General features: G+C 33.7%; 1 non-coding gene across 1 annotated transcript; it reads left to right on the top strand.

Annotated features, from left to right (window-relative positions):
* The first annotated feature begins 2235 nt into the window (after positions 1-2235).
* On the top strand, positions 2236-2341 carry LOC140894191 (small nucleolar RNA R71). Its single transcript, XR_012153737.1, has one exon. It is a non-coding gene; the product is annotated as a small nucleolar RNA R71 (small nucleolar RNA).
* The last annotated feature ends 15884 nt before the right edge of the window (positions 2342-18225 follow it).

The raw sequence follows: 18225 nt of genomic DNA, 5'->3' as shown, positions 1-18225 counted from the left end.
ATGAAAGGAAGTGGAAAATGATCCTTACGAGTAGCTTTGTTCAACTTCCTATAGTCTATACAAACTCGCCAGCCAGTTACTGTACGTGTGGAGATTAACTCATTATTTTCGTTTTTAACTACAGTAATCCCACCCTTCTTAGGCACCACTTGAACCGGAGATACCCAACTACTATCAGAAATAGCATAAATCACTCCCGCATTCAGCAACTTTAAAACTTCTTTCTTAACTACCTCTTTCATGGCAGGATTCAACCGCCTCTGATGATCAACATAAGGAGTATAAGACTCTTCCATCAAAATTTTATGCATGCAAATTGTTGGACTAATACCCTTAATGTCAGAAATTGACCACCCTAAAGCAGTTTTAAATTTTCTCAAAACTCGCAACAATTTATCTTTTTCTACATCAGACAAATGAGCAGATATAATAACAGGACAAGTAGAATTTTCACCAAGGAATTCATAACATAGGTGCGCAAGCAATGCTTTTAGATCATGAGTTTCAGGAGATACCTCAGGTGAACTATTTTCCAATGCTTCAGATTCCTTAGAACTCACCATTTTTTCTTTCGGAGCGCTGACTAGGAATATTTTTTGTTCATGTAACTCCCAATCTTCTTCCTTATCAACCACCTCGTCCGCCACCAAACACCTTTCTAGTGGGTCATTACTTCCTGCACATGAAAAGGAATTATGAGAATTAACAATTTCAATGCTCTTACATGTACTCACCTCTCTTGGCTCCCTCATGGTATGATAAATTTTGAAAATCACAGCTTCACCACCAACGCGAAGTGTGAGCTCTCCTTTATGGACATCGATCAGTGCGCGTGCAGTAGCTAGAAAGGGTCGTCCAAAGATCAAAGGAGTTTCTTCATCTTCATCCATGTCTAAAATTACGAAATCTGCGGGAAAGATGAACTTGTCGACCTTCACCAAAACATCCTCCACAATACCTCGAGGATATGTGAGACTCCGATCAGCCAACTGTAAAGTGATGGTGGTTGCCCTGACTTCTCCAAGCTCTAAGGTCCTGTAGACAGAAATGGGCATCAAATTAATACTTGCTCCTAAATCACATAACGCTCGATTAACTTTAGAACCACCAATAAAACAAGGGATAGTAAAACTCCCTGGATTCTTAAGCTTTTGTGGCAATTTATTCTGCAGGATTGCACTACATTCTTCTGTCAAATTCACCACTTCATTGTCTTGCAATCTTCTCTTCTTGGACTTTACATCTTTGATGAACTTTGCATAGTTAGGCATTTGTTCCAAGGCATCTGCAAATTGAATATTGATGTGTATCTTCTTAAAGATATCTAGAAACTTGGAAAATTGCTCATCAAGTGCCTTCTTCTTAAATCGCTGTGGGTATGAAAGTTGTGGCTTGTACATCGGTTTAGAGTCAGATTCCTTCTTGGGCTCTTCAACCACAATTTCTTCAGCCACTGGTTCTTCTACTTCTTTTTCTCTGAACTTCTCTTCAGCTTCTAACTTCTTCCCACTTCTTAACTCAACTGCTTTGCATTGTTCTTTTGGATTCACTTCAGTATTGCTGTGAAACTGCCCTCTGTTTTGATCCTTCAAAGCATATGCAAGCTGTCCAATCTGTGTCTCCATGGATTTCATCATAGCTCCCAAACTGCACATGTGTGTCTCCATGCTGTCCATTCGAGTTTCAGTCCTCGACATTCGCTTGTTAGATTCAGTAACAAATGTAGACACCACATCTTCCAACGACGCTTTACCTTCCCCTTGATTTGTGTTGAATCCCGGAGGGGGTTTCAACACATTCTTGTTGTTGGCATAAGAAAAGTTTTCATGGTTATGTAAACCAGGATGATAAGTATTAGGAGGAGGGTTACCTCGATAATTTCCATAGCCTCTGGGATTGATATATTGAGCTTCCTCAGGTGGATGAGATTCTTCTATGGCAACTGATACACCTGCAGGTTCTGCGATATTCACCTTGTTCAGAGAAGCAACTTGTGTACTCAACGCAGATAACTGTGCAGTAATGGATGTAAGAGGATCCACACTGTACACTCCCTTCTTGACTCCCGTACGTTCAGATGGCCATTGATAACTATTGATAGTCATCTGTTCCAGCATATCATAAGCTTGAACGGGGTCCTTGGCAAATATAGTACCTCCAGCAGCAGAGTCCACCGACATTCTTGTATGCGTATTTAATCCATTGTAGAAAAACTCTATTTCTTCCCAATCTGCAATATTATGATTAGGACAACGCCTTAACAAATCTTTGTACCTTTCCCATGCCTCATATAGCTGTTCAGAATCATGCTGTTGGAAGGTACTGATCTCAATCTTCAGCTGGGTTGCTTTGGATGGTGGAAAGAATTTCTCTAAGAATTTCACAGCCATGCCTTCCCAAGTTGTTATGCGTCCTAGCGGCAATGCCTGCAGCCAACTCTGTGCCTTGTCCCTGAGAGAAAAAGGAAACAAACATAAGCGTATTATATCCTCAGAAACACCATTTATTTTAACAGTATCAGTAATCTCTAGAAAAGTGCGCAAATGTAAATGAGGATCAGCAGTGGCAGTTCCATTGAATTGGTTCTGCTGAACCATGTTAATTAATGTCGGCTTCAACTCAAAGTTGTTGGCATTTATTGTCCCTCGAGCGATTCCAGAATAGTGAGCCTGGATCGTCGGCCTGAAATGATCTCTAATTGGCACCAAGGGCAATTCATTAACATTTTCTTCAGCCATGTTAAGTTGTTCTTCTCTCCTAGCTCTTCTCAAAGCTCGTGCAGTTCGTTCAATCTCTGGATCAAAGAGCAAAGAATTCGCACTTTGAGATCTTCGCATAAACTGAAATTAAGAACAATAACAAATTATTAGTAATTAGATTAAAATAAAGAAAAGATCTAAATTAAAACTTCGACTAATTGGTAACAAGATTAAAAAAATAATCAAAATTATTCCCCGACAACGGCGCCAAAAACTTGTCGTGAAAAATTACTCGCAAGCGTACAAGTGTCAAGTTTTAGTAAAGTGCAAAATAGAGTGTCGATCCCACAGGGAATAATTTGAAAATATTCAATACTTGCAATTAAAATAGTCTTAATTTTATTTAGAAAATTAAACTTTAGAAGGGTAATGACAAAGTAAATAAATATAGAAAATTGAAAAGCGCGCACAAACACAATCCTGTAAAGATTATCAATCAAAGGAAAATAGTCTAGAGGTTTGATTTCACCTGGTCTCAACAATATTCAATCTCAATCAATCTATTTTCATGAATTCATTTAAATTAATAACCAAGAACACATAGATTATACTATTTCACTCTCCCGAGTATCAAATAGAATGTATCAATTACAGATCGATTTCAATATCCTTATAAAAAATCTACTTGTAATGATATGTGTGAAACAATGTTCTTTTTAAGTTCTATTAAAGTTATAAGCTCTCCCGAGTCATATAAACAATTAAAAGTGTGAATTCTATTGATCCTATTCTAAATCCCCTCTCCCGAGTGCCGGATTCTGAATAAATATGACAAATCAATTTATGGTCAGTAAATTGAAAAGACTATCAAACCTAGAATTATAATTAATTTAGAAGAATTCTATTCATAAAAATCAATCATTCATAAATATGTCTTGACCAGGCTACATCGACCTCTAGACTTAAAAAGTTTAGTTCATAATAAAATTCATAGCAATATAAATCATGTTCAGAAATTCAAACATAATTCAATCTCAAAAAAAATAAATAAAGTAAAGATAACAAATCCGAAGTCTTTCTTCCGTGTCCGGTTGAAAAGTCTTCGTCTTCGTTCCAAGAAACTCCAAATCTCGATCGAAACTTTAACAACTTTTCTCTCAAGATTATTTTTGTGTAGTGGCCGCTTTTTTTTTCTCCTTAGGTCTGAAAAAACCCTTAAATATACCCTTAAGATTCGTCCAAACACCTTCCAAAAGTATCCAAAAATTCCCAAAATTAAACACAGCACTTCGTAATACAGACTACGACGCGCGGACGCACCACAAGAGAGGCGGGCGCGCATAGCTTCCTGTGGAAAAATTGTTGAGTTTCACTTCAGTTGACGCGCGGGCGCACCACGACAGGCTCGGGCGCGCATAGTTGTCTGTCCAGGTTTCTTCAAACTACGAACCATCTTCGCTTGCTTCGCTCTTTACTTGACTTCTATGATTTCTTCTATCATACATTCATTATTTCCTGTAATTCCTGACATCCAACAAAAACAACAACAACTTTCACATAATACAGCTCGAAACCAAGCAATTATCCAATAATATCAACACAAATTACGTGCACAAAAGGCACTTATCACCTTGAAAGGATTAAAATCCTAAAAAAAAAATTAAATTTAAGGCTAAGTATGCGGATTCAATGGGATTGATGCTCCATCCGGGCTATAGACGAGGGGATTAGAAAGAAAAAATAGAATGATTTTTCGTATCCTAGCCAGTTATAGCTAAGTCAGCGGGTAATTATTGGGGCTAAATCAATACCGGGTGCAAAATCCGGAGGTGTGTAATATATTATCTCAAGGGAGATGGGTTTGTCTAGAGGTCGTTGGAAGGAATGTGCACTTAAAAAGTGAAACTTGCACTAATTTGTCACAGGTCGCTAAGCAGATTTGAGACGAATTCGGTCTAAGTTGCATGAAACTGGAATGACATTTCACACACAAACGTTCACGTTAAACCGAAAGTGTATTATGAAAAGTTGAGAGCATGTTTGTGTTTTTGGTTTTGTGATTGAACTTCTCGGAGGCTTTGCGCATTTATGAATCGTCCTCACTTATGTTTTTGTTTGCATGTTGTTTTTTCATGTCTTGCTCGAGGCGAGCAAGGTTTAAGTATGGGGGTATGGATAAGTCCATTTTGTATGCATTAGTTTGTGTTATTTTTATTTATATTTTTGTGTGAATTCATATTGTTTTTATGTGTTTTTATGTGTTTTAGTTCATATGTGTGTATTTCACTCTCCCGGTTGATTTTGTAGGAAAATAGTTTTTTAAAGAGTGAATTACGGAGCAGCCTTGATCGAAAAATCAAATTTAATTTTAGAAAGCTTCAAATTCGATCTCCACCGTTCAGATTAAATTTCAAGATGTTTTGAAGCTTCTGTCCAAATTTTTGCTTTATCCGACGGCTAGATCCTGAGATATGAATTTTTTAAAATCGTCGTTCGGTGCAGAATTTTTGTACTGCGCGCGCGCGAAAATCAAGCTCGCGCGCGCGCGAGTTTCGTGTCCAAGCCTCTTTTTTTATGTGTTGCGCGCGTGCGAGGCCTATGCCGCGCGCGCGCGCGTGTTCGGAGGTCATATGTGTTCCGAAAAATCCTTGTTTTGAGAGGAAATTAACTGGTAGGCGTTCCGGACCATATATATACAAGATATAACATATTTTTGAGTTTTTCGAAGTTCCAGATAGCACAGAACACAGAGGAGGCGGCTACAAGGCTTGGAAGAGAAGATTTCTTCTTTATTTTCTTCTTTTTATTTTTATTTTTGAATTATTATTTTTAATTATTGAGTAGTTTATTTTCAACCAAGACGACGTGATTGGGCCAAACAAATTCATGTAGAAAACTTGGATGTTTGTTTGGGATTTTTCAGAGTTGATTTTATTTTTTTTATTGTTAGATTTATATTTATCTTGTGAATAGTCTGATCAACTGTTTGCTTGCATGTTAATCGATTCCAAGTTGACAGAGGAGGTATTGATTTTGATCACTCTGATAATTAACATATTGTAAAATCGACTAAAAATAGAATTCGGTTTCAGTGTGCGGTTTGGGTGTAAATTGAATTTTCACAAATATTTAATGCATTCAAATTTGATTAGAATTACGAAAGATTAGTTTATCAATATTTGAATAGGTTTGATTGTTCTAGAAATATTCCTTTGAACAAATTATGAGAATTCCCATGAATTAAGATTAAATCTGAGTCCTGAATCGACTACATGTTACAATATTTGTTCGGTACCTACGTGTGTCTTGGTTGTCTTTAATTTTAATTATTTTTATCTTTAGTTATTTTTATTCGTATTTTTTAAGCAGTTTTTATTTTATATTCTTATTTTATTTAATTCAAAATATTTTCTATTATTTTTTCTAGATTAAGTAAAATAATTAAATCTTGAGAATTGACAACAGTTCCTGTAGGATCGATACTTGAACTCTCAGTCCACTTTACTATTACTTGACCTGGTGCGCTTGCCAGTAGATTTTTATCAAACCGATTTAGCCGGTCAGTTAAACAGAGAGTTAGTTGAAAAATATTCAAAAGGAATGGGACTGAAGCCAATGGAATAAATCGGTGCGAAGGAAAACCCAACCTATGCTGACTGGAGATCCCAAGAACTAGGTTCAATGGGACAACCTAATCGCACTGGTTTGGTAGATCACTGTGGGGGTTATCCCTAGTCTATTCCTATTGCAAACAGTGAATATTGAGGATAAGCTTATTGCTTTTAATTATTCTGATGAAATTCAACCTAGAATCACCTATGTGAGAGAGAAGTGGGGCCGCTTCGAAGGAATTGCAAGGCTCAATTCTAGACCCTCTTACAGAACCAGGCGTGTATTCATGGCCAAAGCGAACACAATCATGAGAACTAAATTGTATCAGGGAGAGTCCTGTGTGAAGTATATCTCAATTTACACGAACGGATGTACAGTTCAAAGACATCGCGTCTACTGTCAACCAGTGAATTATTATACTTTCACAAGGGAAGGTTCAAAGGTTAATGCCTACCTATCCTATGCAGGATTCAACTGTTGACCTTTATCACGATTATCTTCGTTTATCTTTCAATTTCCATTCATGTGGGGGATTGTTGGACTAGATTAGGCTTTATGCCTAAATGAGCTTTCATTATGTGAATGAAAAATTGGTTAAGCTTTGAGCTTGTTAAAGTGGATGGTTAATAGTGGAATATGAGTATCCCACATTGGAAAAATAACTTGGCATAGGTGTGCTTATATGGTGTTACATTTTATGAAGGTGTAAAAATAATTGTTCAAGAGGCTCTCTCTCACGCGCGCTTGCGCAGGGGGGGTGCAAATCAAGGGCCCGGTTTGCACTGAAAAAGGCTTGACTTGTGTGCAAGCATACGAGCGCGACCTGGGTGCGTCGAATGTCGGACTGATCAAGGCAAAATAGCCTACCCAGTGTTGGCCACCTTTTGCTATTTTATTTTCGATTTTTAACCTTCCACATGCCCTGAGAAGATTCTGGATGAGACCCTTCAGCTGGATGTCTATTGGTGCTTCAGATGCCAGACTTTTGGTATTTCATCTGCCAACCTTTGGCCTTCCATCTGCCCAGCCTGTGACTATCCGCCTAGACAGTGTGCCCCTATAAATAAAGGCAGTATGTAGTCCTTCAGAACACACAGAATTTCGAGCCCTCAGATTTTCTGCAATTCCTGCACTCTGCTACGCTGCTGCTCTTGCATTCCTCCTCTATCGTGATATTGTTCAGGTACATTCTCAGTTTGCCGGTGTAGTGCCTTCGTGCTAGATTTCTACAAGGTTTCTCCGTTGTATCCTGGGAGACAGACGTCCGTGTAATCCTCAAAGCACACTCAGGAGGGGACGAATCTGTTTTAAGGAAACTATACTAGTTACAGGCCTCGATTTGCTTATCTGTTTGACTGTTTTCTTACTCATTCTGTTTATACTTTACAGTATTTACATGCTCAATATACTACTGAATAGTTATACGATCTTACTTCGTTCTTAGTATATTGTTTCTATTATATTCGCGTTTTGAGTTTACATATATTGAATAACAATCTTAAAACAGATTCTAGTACTCATTACGTGATTTGTTCATAAATGGCTTCTGCTTCAAGTGAGACTACTCCGGTTGACCCTATTGTCACGGTTTCAAATCGTGTCGTTCCTCCTGTTGCCCCACGTGGTGCTGCCGTTCCTGTTCCAAACAGTCACGGAGAAAAGCCTGAGAAGTTCACTGGTGCGGACTTCAAGAGGTGGCAGCAAAAAATGCTCTTCTACTTGACGACGTTGAACCTGGCCAGATTCCTCTCAGAGAATGCTCCTAAGCTCAAGGAGGGTGAGGGAGATGTTGAATCCGTCAGTGCTTTGGAGGCATGGAATCATTCTGATTTCCTATGCCAAAATTATGTATTGAACGGATTGGCAGATTCGCTCTACAATGTGTATTGCGAAAAGAAAACGGCCAAAGAGCTGTGGGAATCCCTTGACAAAAAGTACAAAACCGAGGATGCGGGGGCCAAGAAGTTTCTTGTAGGCCGCTTTCTGGATTTTAAGATGATGGATTCCAAGCCAGTTATCAGCCAAGTTCAAGAGATCCAAGTGATTCTTCACGAGATTCACTCTGAGGGGATGACGTTGAGCGAATCCTTCCAAGTGGCGGCCATTGTTGAGATGCTACCACCGGCATGGAAGGATTTCAAGAACTACTTGAAACACAAGCGAAAGAAGATGAATGTTGAAGAACTCATTGTTCGACTTCGTATCGAGGAAGACAACAAGAGTTCTGAAAGACGACTGTTTTCTTCGGTTGCTGCTAAAGCAAATGTTGTCGAGCATGGACAAAGCTCGAAAAAGAAGAACTTCAATCCTTCGAACAAAAGGATTAAGGTGGGACCAAAAGGAGGCATTACAAAGAAGAAGTTCTCCGAAAAATGCTTCAACTGTGATGGTACTGGTCACAAGGCCTCTGAGTGCAAGAAGCCAAAGAAAAACCGAGAGGTGAATATGGTGGAGAACATATCTCATGAGGTTTCAAACATGAACCTTTGTGCTGTCATTTCTGAAGTAAATTTGGTTGGTTCAAACCCAAGGGAGTGGTGGATTGACACTGGTGCCACTCGCCATGTTTGCTCTGACAAAGAGATGTTTGCAAATCTTGAGGAATCCGAGAACAGGGAAATGTTGTTCATGGGGAATTCTGCAACTTCTGAAATCAATGAACAAAGAAAAGTGATTTTGAAGATGACCTCTGGGAAAGAGCTGACTTTGAACAATGTGATGTATGTGCCAGACATCCGTAAGAACTTGGTGTCTGGATCGCTGCTTAACAAGCATGGGTTTAGCATTATGTTTGAGTCAGATAAAGTTGTTTTGTCTAAGAATGGAATGTTTGTTGGGAAAGGCTATGTAAGCAATGGGTTGTTCAAACTCAATGTAATGGCTATTAAGCCTGTGATCAATAAGATGAAATCTTCTGCTTACTTGCTTGAGTCTTCCAATTTGTGGCATGGTAGACTAGGACATCTTAATTATGATACGATTCGTAGATTAATTAACTTGAAAAGTATTCCTACATTCAAAATTGATACACAACACAAATGTGAAACTTGTGTTGAGGCAAAACTAACAAGATCATATTTTCAAACAATTGAAAGGAAAAGTGAACCCCTTGATTTGATACACTCTGATCTATGCGATTTAAAAGGAGTACAAACACGTGGTGGAAACAAATACTTCATTACTTTTATTGACGATAGCACAAAATATTGTTATGTGTATCTTCTTAAAAGTAAAGATGAAGCTATTAAAAAGTTTGTCCATTACAAAAGTGAAGTTGAAAACCAACTTAACAAAAAAATTAAGGTGCTAAGAAGCGATCGTGGAGGTGAGTATGAATCACCATTTGCTGAGTTTTGTGCTCAACATGGTATCAAACACGAAAAAACTGCACCTTATTCTCCTCAGCAAAATGGTGTCGCAGAGCGAAAGAATCGCACTTTGAAAGAAATGATGAATGCACTGTTACTGAGTTCTGGTTTATCACAAAACATGTGGGGGGGAAGCTGTTCTGACAGCTAATTACCTTTTAAATAAGATACCCCGGAAGAAACAAGATAAAAGTCCATATGAATTATGGAAAGGAAGAACACCTTCCTACCAATACTTGCGAGTGTGGGGGTGTCTTGCCAAGGTAGCCGTACCTAATCCCTAAAAAGGTAAAAATTGGACCAAAAACCGTTGATTGCATTTTCATAGGATATGCACACAATAGTAGCGCCTATCGATTCCTTGTGTATGAATCTCAAATTCCTATCATTCATAAGAATATAATAATAGAATCAAGAAATGTTTCGTTCTTTGAACATGTGTTCCCTTGCAAATCTACGGAAGAACCAAGTTCATCCAAAAGATTACATGAGACAATGGAAAAAGAACAAGAGGTTAACTACGAGGTTGAACCTAGACGTAGCAAAAGAGCTAGAACTGAGAAATCATTTGGTCTGGATTTCATCACTTTCATGATGGAAAGTGAACCTCAAAGCTTCAATGAAGCTGTGAATTCATCTGAAGGACCTCAATGGAAAGAGGCTATAAATTCCGAAATAGAATCCATTTTGCAAAATCATATGTGGGAACTAGTGGACCTTCCTCCGGGAAGCAAACCACTAGGTTATAAATGGATTTTTAAACGAAAAATGAAATCAGATGGAACAATAGATAAGTATAAAGCCAGATTGGTAATCAAGGGTTACCGTCAACGTGAAGGGCTTGATTACTTTGACATTTATTCTCCAGTAACGAGAATAACTTTAATTCGAGTGATACTTGCAATTGCCGCCTTGCGGAATCTTGAAGTACACCAAATGGATGTAAAGACTGCTTTTCTAAATGGATATTTAGAAGAAGAAATTTACATGGAACAAACTGAGAGATTTTCTGCACCTGGGCAAGAAAATAAGGTTTGTAAATTGGTGAAGTCTTTGTATGGCTTAAAGCAAGCACCAAAATAATGGCACGAAAAATTTGACAAAGTCATGCTAGAAAATGGATTTAAATTCAATGAGTGTGACAAATGTGTATACGTAAAGAACACTGAAAGTGGCTACGTCATTTTGTGTTTTTATGTAAATGGCATGCTTATCATCGGAAGCAATGATAAAATGATCAAATCCACTAAGAAACTGCTGAACTCAAAATTCGACATGAAGGATTTGGGATTAGCCGATGTCATCCTTGGAATTAAAATCCATAGAACATCAGAAGGGATGGTTCTAAGTCAATCACATTATGTGGAAAAAATACTTGAGAAATTCAATAAGGATGACTCTGCATTGGCTAAAATGCCGATAGATCCAAGTCAACATCTATCGAAGAATCGGGGTGAAAGTAACTCCCAACTAGAATACTCTCGAGTCATTGGTAGTCTGATGTACTTAATGAGTTGTACACGACCAGACATAGCCTATGCAGTAAGCAAATTGAGTAGATTCACGAGTAATCCAGGAACTGAACACTGGAAAGCAATTATCAGATTGCTAAGGTATTTAAGATACACTCGTGATCATGGGCTGCACTATACTAGATATCCTGCTGTTATTGAAGGATACAGTGATGCAAACTGGATATCTGATGTGAAAGACTCAAAATCTATAAGTGGATTTGTATTCACTTTAGGAGGTGCAGCAATAGCTTGGAAATCTTCTAAACAAACTGTAATAGCCAGATCCACGATGGAATCTGAGTTTATTGCACTTGATAAGTGTGCTGAGGAAGCTGAATGGTTGCGTCTATTTTTAGAAGATGTTCCAGGATGGGTGAAACCTTTACCGGCTATTTGCATTCATTGTGATAACCAATCTGCGATCGGAAGGGCACAAATCAAGATGTATAATGGAAAGTCTAGACATATACGTCGTAGACACAACACCATTAGACAACTACTCTCAACTGGAGTTATCTCTATTGACTATGTAAAGTCAAATGATAATATAGCGGATCTGTTAACCAAAGGGTTAAACAGAGAGTTAGTTGAAAAATCTTCAAAAGAAATGGGGCTGAAGCCAATGGAATAAATCGGTGTGAAGGAAAACCCAACCTATGCTGACTGAAGATCCCAAGAACTAGGTTTATTGGGACAACCTAATCGCACTGGTTTGGTAGATCACTGTGGGGGTTATCCTTAGTCTATTCCTATTGCAAACAGTGAATATTGAGGATAAGCTTATTGCTTTTAATTATTCTGATGAAATTCAACATAGAATCACCTATGTGAGAGAGAAATGGGGCCGCTTCGAAGGAATTGCAAGGCTCAATTCTAGACCCTCTTACAGAACCAGGCGTGTATTCATGGCCAAAACGAACACAATCATGAGAACTGAATTGTATCAGGGAGAGTCCTGTGTGTAGTATATCTCAATTTACACGAACGGATGTACAGTTCAAAGACATTGCGTCTACTGTCAACCAGTAAATAATTATACTTTCACAAGGGAAGGTTCAAAGGTTAATGCCTACATATCCTATGCAGGATTCAACTGTTGACCTTTAACACGACTATCTTCGTTTATCTTTCAATTTCCATTCATGTGGGGGATTGTTGGACTAGATTAGGCTTTATGCCTAAATGGGCTTTCATTATGTGAATGAAAAATTGGTTAAACTTTGGGCTTGTTAAAGTGGATGGTTAAGAGTGGAATATGAGTATCCCACATTGGAAAAATAACTTGGCATAGGTGTGCTTATATGGTGTTATATTTTATGAAGGTGTAAAAATAATTGTTCAAGAGGCTCTCTCTCACGCGCGCTTGCGCAGGGGGGGTGCAAATCAAGGGTCCGGTTTGCACTGAAAAAGGCTTGACTTGTGTGCAAGCGTACGAGCGCGACCTGGGTGCGTCGAATGTCGGACTGATCAAGGCAAAATAGCCTACCCAGTGTTGGCCACCTTTTGCTATTTTATTTTCGATTTTTAACCTTCCACATGCCCTGAGAAGATTCTGGATGAGACCCTTCAGCTGGATTTCTGTTGGTGCTTCAGATGCCAGACTTTTGGTATTTCATCTGCCAACCTTTGGCCTTCCATCTGCCCAGCCTGTGACTGTCCGCCTAGACATTGTGCCCCTATAAATAGAGGCAGTATGTAGTCCTTCAGAACACACAGAATTTCAAGCCCTCAGATTTTCTGCAATTCCTGCACTCTGCTACGCTGCTGCTCTTGCATTCCTCCTCTGTCGTGATACTGTTCAGGTACATTCTCAGTTCGCCGGTGTAGTGCCTTCGTGCTAGGTTTCTACAAGGTTTCTCCGTTGTATCCTGGGAGACAGACGTCCGTGTAATCCTCAAAGCACACTCAGGAGGGGACGAATCTATTTTAAGGAAACTGTACTAGTTACAGGCCTCGGTTTGCTTATCTGTTTCCTTACTCATTCTGTTTATACTTTACAGTATTTACATGCTCAATATACTACTGAATAGTTATACGATATTACTTCGTTCTTAGTATATTGTTTCTGTTATATTCGCGTTTTGAGTTTACATATATTGAATAATATTATCTACACTTATACGTAATAGTTGAGCACTTTCATTAGAGTGAGTACACCAACTTTTTTTTTCGAACTTGCCCTTTACATTATATAAATTAGTAAATATGATTTTATTTATATCTATTTTTATTTTGCTCAGCTAACCATTATAAATAAGATAACATGATAAATAACTTTTAAATTTATTTTTATAATATTTTATAAATGAAAAAATAATAATTTTTAAAATTATTGAAAAAATAATATTTATATATAACATATAATAAATATATTATATATATTATTTTATATACACGCAATCCGTGTGTGCGATTATGCTAGTTATTATTATTGTTCTATTATATAAATAATAATTTTAAAAATTATTGAAAAAAATAATATTTACATATAACATATAATAAATATATTATATATAAAATTTTATATACACGCAACGCGTGTGTGCGGTTACGCTAGTTATTATTATTTTTATGTTACATGCATGAAATATTAGCATATTATACTAACTACTTTTGAGGACACCAAAAATATATTATTCCATAATTAGTTTTTCTTATTCACTATCTCACTAAACTCTCATTCACTCAATGTTTTTATTTTAAAAAAAATACATATGAATTTTTTTTTATTTTAGACACGTAAAGTATGTGCATTTTATCACTAGTTATATATAAAGAATCTACTTGTTATACGAGGATGATATCATCTTTTTTTTTTGTCAAAATCGCCCTTATATAAAATGGGATATTACATTTTTTTAAAAAAAAAAAAAATTCGACAATTCAAAGTATAATTTAATCTTTCGATAATTTTTTCAATAATATTAATTATATTTGAATATAAATCAAATAAATTTAAAAAATATAATACAAATTACATATGACGCGTATACCAACACACTTATGTTTTTTTTTTTTTTTAGGGAAAACTTGTATACCAACACACTTATTATAAAGTCAAACACGAGGTGAGATGAAGATGTTAAATTTTATTCTCACCAAACGGTTAGAGTCATGGTTTGCGTCCTACTTTCATTTGTTAAAACAAATAACACTAAATTCAATGTTATTATATGAAACCGTTTGTAATTGGTATGCTCTGAAAAATTACTTATTCAACAAAATTACCTGAACTAGTAACTCATGCAACTTCTTCACAGGCAACTCCAAATCTCCAATAATAATGAAGCAACATTTTAAAAAATAAAATAGATCTTTTGTGACAGTCTCACGAATCTTTATTTATTGAACTTTAAACATGTTAATTTTGTCCATGTCTATAATAAAAGTAATAATATTTTGACATAAAACTAATACTTTTTAATGGATGATAGTCCAAATAAATATTTGTCTCATAAAATTGACTCATAAAATCGTTTAAGATTTTATGTAAAAATAAGTGTGAGACAGCCGACTTACTTTTAAATTTGAGATTTTTATGCAAATATTATTACGTAGCTCAATTAAGTAAAATCATAATTAATTCGTTTTGATATGATAGTGGGTGGGGAAAATCCAACTAATAGGGTTGTCCTACTTAAAATGACACTTGACAAAAATAACAATACTTTAATATTAGATAAATTATGTGAAATGTTCCTTTAAAGGTATGATTGGTACGTTGGAAAAGAATAAAGTAAAAATGAAATCGATTTTGTAATGGAATGAGATTGAGAATGAAATGGTTGTTTTATTTCATTCCAAAAATTGTAATGAAAAAAGAATGAAATGAAATAATTTTTAATAAAAAAATCATATTTTAATTGCATATATTAAAATAATAGTAATTCATAAGATTTTTATTATTATTGATATTGAAGATGTATCAGTTATTATAAAATTATCATTATATAGTTTAAATAATTTAAAATTTTATTTTATAATAATAATTTTTATTTTATTATAATAATAAGATACAATTATAATATTATTTTTTTAATTTTTATAATAGATAAATAATATTAATTATTATTTTCAAAATAATATTAAATAATAATATTTTTGTAATAAATAAATAATAATATTTTTTATTAATACTTTCATAAATTAAATAATAAATAAATCATAATAATAATAATTAATATTACAAAATATTATTAGTAATATAATAATAAAATAATAACATAATTATTTTATATATATTATAATATATTGTTATAATTATATAAGTAATTAAATATTAGTTTAAACAATTTAAATATGAAAAAATTTGCATATAAATATAGAAATGAGAGGTGGGAATGACCATTCCATCAAAAAATGGATTAAATGACTATTCTCATGTTCATGAGAATAGTCATTTCAATGGAAATGAATATTCTCATTCCAATGTCAAACCAAGCATGTCCTAAATGTATTAGCTAAGCTTACAATTTACAAATCCATCCAATTTCGCAATATATATGGAGCTCATATCTTTTTTCATTATATCTCATTCATTTGTCAATCTTGTTCAATTTGACCCATCTCATAAAAAATATTAATTTTTATGTCAAAAAAATATTATTATTTTATAAAAAATATGAATCAGGTTGATTCATTTTACAAATATATATATTTTGCCGTGATGTTTTGAGCTTGAGTAAATGGAACAATTGATAATTTTGTACTTTAATTTTCTGATTATCTGACCGTACCTTTCTAATGGCTGCGTCAAATTTTACGCATGGGGTTTTAAATTTTTTTATTGTCTTTTTAATATTTATGTAATAAAATAAAAAGATTAAATTAATAAAAATAAAATAATTTTTAAATATTAATAATTAATTGTAAATAATTTATTGTTTTAAAAATATTTAGTTTGTACTATAATAATTAAAATATATTTATTAAATATTAAAATAAATAGATAATGTATATATATAAATATATATTTAATTCAAATTATATGATTGAATTAAACATATAATACACATATTTAATTAAATTATATGATTGAAAATATATTGATCATTTTATTAATATTATCATATTCTTAATATTAAAATATTAATAGTATAAAAATTAAATCTAATATAATTAATTAATGCAAAATTATAAATATGTTTTTACAAATAAAAAAAATTATTATAAAAAAGTAAAGTAAAAGGAATATTTCGAAAACATTATTTTTAGAATAAGGTTTGAAGTAGTTGGGTTGGAGATAAAGATTATATTTGATGCAGAAATTGCACTATTTTATAATAGAGTTGTTTTAAAATAAAGTTTTTGGTTGGAGAAAACCTAATATTTTTGGTCTAAAATTTAGCTAAATGTTCTATGGAGACATATTTTCTTCATTATTATTATTGTTTTAATTTATAATGTGTATGATTTGTATTCATTAATCATCTCACCTTATTAGACCTTATTAATTTAGCCTGAGTAGTGATAAATTTTTGTACTGATAGAATGTGTGATCATGAAAAAAAAAAAAAAACTATTGGACTTGAAAATCATAGCTCAATAAAAAATAAAAATAAAAATAAAAAAGAAGAAGGCCCGCAAGACCACTACCCCAGTCCCCAATTAAAGGATCTCCATAAAATTTTGAGTCTAAAAAATTTGTAAGCCGATGATTAATAGTGCCGAATGTAGGCCCAATTTTTTGTGGATTGGGCTTTATCCTAAACTTCAACGTTCATGGTGGTTTTCACTTTTCATACATTTGTTTGGTCGAAAATTCAATTGCAATATCACAACAAATTAAATGGCTTGAGCAGAACATATTATGTACTTCAATAATTTTTTTGAAAAAAAAAATTCTTATTTATATTATTTATTTATTTATATAACAAACACGACAATCACTAACAAGTAACAAAAACACACGACGTTTGGTTTGAGTGATAGGATAACTAATACATAAATAAGTAATATCATGAAATTGAAAATATAAAAAAAAAAATAGTTAATATATTATTTGATTTGATCATATAAATTATAGTTTATTTGATTTAATTGATATAAAATTAATAATTAATAAATAGATAAATAAATAAATAATATGAAAAAAATAATGCGAGATTGAATGAGATAAGTTATACATAAATTAATAATACACCAAACCAAACAATATCACGTTTAATGTTTTTTAGATGATTTTAATTATTTATGAAACATGGGTAAAATTTCGGAAGTGGGCCGGGACTGAAAACAAAAGTTAAAAGCCTAGTGTTTGAAAAACAAACGATTATAAACTAGTTTTTCAATAAAATATCAAAAATACGTTTTATAAAGATGGAGTTTGATAAAAGGTATATTTGATTGGTAAAGGGTAATGTACTAAAATATTAGAATAATTTTTTAAGACTCTAATCGGTATGAAACCAACTAATTAAATTGAGAAGAAGTAAAACAAAATTTGGAGTAAGAATACTTGGAAAACTAATTTTTTTTTCAAATAAAAAATTGAATAAATAATTTTTGTTTAGAGGTTTCAAACACTCAGTAAAAAGGTTAAATAAAGTTTTGTTACAATTTCGTCCCCATTGATCAATTCTAGTTTTAATTATTTTAGGTTTTATAAAGCCCTCTCAATTTTATTTAAAACAATAGACTTAGTGAGATAAATATAATATTGTATACATGCTTCTTATTAATAACTCAACAGCCAACTATATACATAAATTAATTTTAAAATTTGAGATTCGACACAATTACCAAATTTCAAATGTATCAAACTACTAGAATCGTAAATATAGAAAATATTTAGATTTCATTGCAAGAAATAAGGGTTTTTTTTCCTTGTTAGAGTCAACATTTCTATTCTTAAAAAAAAAAAAAAAGAAAGAATCAACATTTCTTTATTAAAAAAATTATTTATTTATATTATTAAATATTATACTTATATTTTTAATATTTCATAATATTCAATTTCCTAGCTGATCACGTCCATGATTTCATTTACATATTAACTCAAAACTTTAGAATAATGGTATTTTAAAAACCACA

The sequence above is a fragment of the Henckelia pumila genome, chromosome 3 (genome assembly GCF_033568475.1).
Source record: "Henckelia pumila isolate YLH828 chromosome 3, ASM3356847v2, whole genome shotgun sequence".
NCBI classification, from domain to species: domain Eukaryota; kingdom Viridiplantae; phylum Streptophyta; class Magnoliopsida; order Lamiales; family Gesneriaceae; genus Henckelia; species Henckelia pumila.
Note: the sequence above shows the minus strand (reverse complement) of the source record. Positions and strands in the feature narration are given on the sequence as shown.